This window comes from Notothenia coriiceps, unplaced genomic scaffold (assembly GCF_000735185.1).
Source record: "Notothenia coriiceps isolate Sejong01 unplaced genomic scaffold, NC01 NC01_scaffold00000124, whole genome shotgun sequence".
Lineage (NCBI taxonomy): Eukaryota > Metazoa > Chordata > Actinopteri > Perciformes > Nototheniidae > Notothenia > Notothenia coriiceps.
In genome coordinates, this window is record NW_011332825.1 from 8,540 (window position 1) to 12,777 (window position 4,238).

A 4,238-nucleotide genomic window follows, 5' to 3' on the forward strand; every position below is an offset into this window, starting at 1 on the left:
GCTCTTCGTCCCTTTACTCAAAACTTCTCGTTAACCGCTGCAGGGAAAGGAGGCCTCGCAGTGCACTTCGCCTGTAGGGCAAACACTACTGCGACGTGTCGGACTAGCAGACTGTTCGTCGGTCGAGGACAGGGGCAATAAAGGTGTGTGGTGGGCGGATGTGTAAATGACTGTGTTTGTAAACATAGTAGCAACAATCTGGTTTATTTAGTTTAGTTTAAAAATTTACCATATTTGCTTGTTATCAAACTAATTATAACTAATCTCACGTGTTATCTTTATTTTATTAACTCTCTTCTTTTCTTCTATGTCATTAACATAGATAGTTTTGGGTCAATCTACATTGTAAGTAACCTAACGTGTAAACAACAAACTAGACCTATACCATCGTTTAATTGTAAAATTATCGTGCAATTTACTGACTGCTTACCTTTACTGTTATTTACTTTTACATTTTGCTTTTTCGCTAGTACTTTTACAAAGGGTTTTTTACTTAATTTACTAAAAACTGGGTGAAACAACAAGTCTAATATAGTTGTGTAACAATTGTATTTAACTATGTAATTAACTTTTTTTTGTGCCATATTCTTGACTCTCCTGAGGGCACTCCAAGTACATAAAAGAAGTGGCGGCGACCCTTTTGGGTGCTCGAGGAGTAAGTCTTCGTAGTCTAGTAACGTACGTGACGTAGCAGGTAGTCACTCGCTATGTGTCATTCCCCGCCCCGCTTCACCAAGACTCCTAGAGTAGCTTCCTACCAGGACCACCAAGGAGCATAATATCGAGGAGGTAATAGCGAGGAGCGAGGAGGCCGTTTTATTCCAGTAACCCTATGGCGATGAGTTCTACCGCGTCTGTTTAGTTGAAGGCCACTCTGGCTTCCTTGGGCTCCCTCGCTCCTTTACTTTTTATTCACTCTTCCCGGGTCCACGTGGACCCGTCTCCGCCTCGGGTCCCCGTCGGTCCCTGTCTTTCTTTTGTTCTCCCCTCGTGTACAGTCTGTAGTGAGCTTTCAGTTGTTCAAAAGCTTCTTACACGACTGTAGCCCAATTTAACGGTACGGAGAAAAACCGAATCGAGCAAGTCCTAATTACGGGTACTTCGTGGGACTTTTTTATTCGGTTCTGTTGTTAAAGTTAAAATGTAAATAAAATCCGTGTACGTCGCCACGAGGGACAGTAAATTCATTTGGACATGCTTTCTTTCTTTAATCATAAATTTCGTTCGTTCTCACTATTTTGTTCTTTTTAGTGAATTAAACAACACAATAGTGTCTCCTACCAGACTTATCCGTCATAAAATGATACTTTATTATGTCATTGTACAACACTTTAGGACCATTAGCAACTAGGACCATGTAAGTGTCATTAATTGACACGACGTAACTAAAGTGAACACTTAAGATTTAAGTCAATATAACACTTAGTGTCCATTTCTGGACATTTCACCATTTTGTCATTAAATAACAATTTTATAATGTCGATTTATAATACTTTAGTACCATTATAAAATGTCACCATGCAATTTATTGAGTTTCCACGTAAAACCAAAGTGTTGTTCTGCATTTTTGACCAGGGTACTCCCCTCAACAGGGTAAAACTTTATACAAGTGATTGAAAAATTAACGTGCATCTCTCCATGCTTCCCTGGTGGGAGGGACTAGTCACAGGGAAACGACGCAAGTGAGGGACGCAAGGAATCCATTTAACCGAAGTGAGAAGGGCCCCTGGTCTGCCCCTGGCTCCGCCTCTGCCCAGGTGTTCCAAATTCCACTCAGCCATGTATATATAAAGAGAAGCTGGAGGAGAAGGAGGTCTCGCCTATCCTAACGCTGGGAGACACTCTCCTTAGAATACCTCTTTGCCATTTTGATTCATATGTCTAATATTATAGTTCACTTTTCATTCAGGAAGTATGACGCTGCGCTGTCAGTATGCTTCTCCATGTTTGTGATTGGTCGAATGCTCCAAATACCACCCCTTTCATGTGAACGCGCACCTAACTAGATAGGACACGGCTGGCTTGAGCGATCCACTTGATAACCCACGTCGTATTACAGTTTAGCGAGAGCGCGTATGTTTTGGATTAGGCCAACCGGCTAACTCAAACATATCAGCTTCGTAGTATAGGCCTCAGGTAGTCCAGTTTTCGCGGCTTTATTTAGTTTCCCATAGGGTTTATATTTGATTTCTGGTTGGGGGGGGAGCTCTGGGTCCTACGGCCCGTGGTGTGGCTGTTGCGGGTCTCAGCACGAGCCACTACCGCGGAGTAGAGGTTGGGGCCGTAACAACATGTCCTAGACACTGTGAAATGTACTTTGCACTTCAATGGATTAATAACAAGTTAAAATGGGCATTTTCTTTGTTTTTCTTTGTTGATTGAGCTGATTGAATTGTGTAGTTATGGTAAAATCCCAGTTAACTAGTCAAATTTACAATATATTATCGTATTATTTGCATTTTTATATTTACAGTAAATTACTGGCTACTGTGTTGCATTACTTCTACAGTAAAAGTGTGAACGATATAGGTAATTACTGTAATTTATGTACAGCCAGGTACCATACAGCTCTGTACTGCTATATCACAGTAATTCCATGGGCATGGCAACTGTAAAGTCACAGTATGTAGTTGTACTTTTATTCGAATTTACTGTAAAATATCTACAGTCAATTACTGTGAAATATTTACAGTAATTACTGTGAAATCCATGCAACTAGTAGCCAGTAATTTACTGTAATTTTACAACCAAGCATTTTACAGTGTAGCTATTTTAACCCAAACAATGTTCTTTTACTTTTTCTGGCAAATTAGTGTGTTTGCCTAAATTGCCAGTTTTAATATGTTAAGAATGTGAGCTTAATAATGAAACTGCAACCAACCAAAACAAATACATTCAAAACTGATAGGAATGAAGGCACTAAAATAAAAATAAAAGTTGTTACAAACCAGAGATATCCTTTACATTTTGTCTACATTGTGAAAGTCAGCTCAGATCGTCTTACCAAATGTTTGGCTTTGACAAAGACAGACAAGTGTATTTAACAAAAAAAAAATGGATTTCCCTCCACCAGTCCCTGCGTATTCCACATTTTCTGATCAAAATGTGACCAAAACATATTTATTGTATTTGTGTTCTCCAACTGAATTTTACTTCATAACACACATGCAAGAACTGTTGAACCCAGGTGCGGCTGAATAACTTCACCAGTTACCATCAAATTTAAGTTAACACCACTGTGTAATAAAGCTTCACATAAGTGGCTGTGTTTGATTCGAGCACCAGAGGAAGGGTCATGCAGTTACTGCGCTCGATAGGTTTCTTCTCTCAGGAGAATGAATCTGTCACTGTGGAGATATGCTGGCATTCTTCTGTGGTAAAAATTACACTAACTCGGATGATAACAGCCCAAATTAATTGCATATTGATTTGTATCTCTTGAATTAGAGCTGCAGGCAGAATCTCTTACCCATGGAGTATTTGGCTCGGGTGCATCTCGTCCTCTTCAGAACCTCATAGACCTAACAAAACATGAAAACATTAAAAACTCTTATTTACCAAATGTCCTGTAACAAAGGGTCTGTCTTTTTTATAAAATAACAAAAGACAGAGTTTGGTTTCAGCGGGAAGTAACATGGGGTCATTGCAGTCAGTTTCTCCCTGTTTGAATTCCCTCAGTGTCCTGAGGTTCTGAGATTAAAACCAGTAAAAACACTGAATAAAGCAGTTTCAGTTTAAGTTTGTGTTTTTGCTAGGCTGTTTTGCTGCCGATAACGTTAGCTCAACTTGTTTCTCTGATAACTTAAGATGCAGACATCCCATGACTAAAATCCTTCATCCTATTAAAATATAATACTGAAACCACAAAGATCTAAAAAGCCAACAAATGCACCAATTGCAGAGCTCCATCCAATAATGAGAAGCCAATCACATTACCCAGTCATTAGTCAAAGGAGGCTGTGTGTATGTCAGTGTTGTAAATGTGTACGCACAGAACATATTCGTTTTTCACTGGAGTCAAACAGAAGCAAAGGGTGCTATTGGAGCAAAGTGCACACCAGGGAGCACAGGGTGTTCTTTACTGATATATATGAGCAGGAAAGCACATTTGTAAACAGCTGCTTAAAGTGGACGTTACAATAAATAATGCATTAACGAGTGCTGTATTGGCCAAAAGAAAGTCGAATAATATTTATACGATTTTGTCAACTAATAATTTTGTTGATTAAATAAACTGA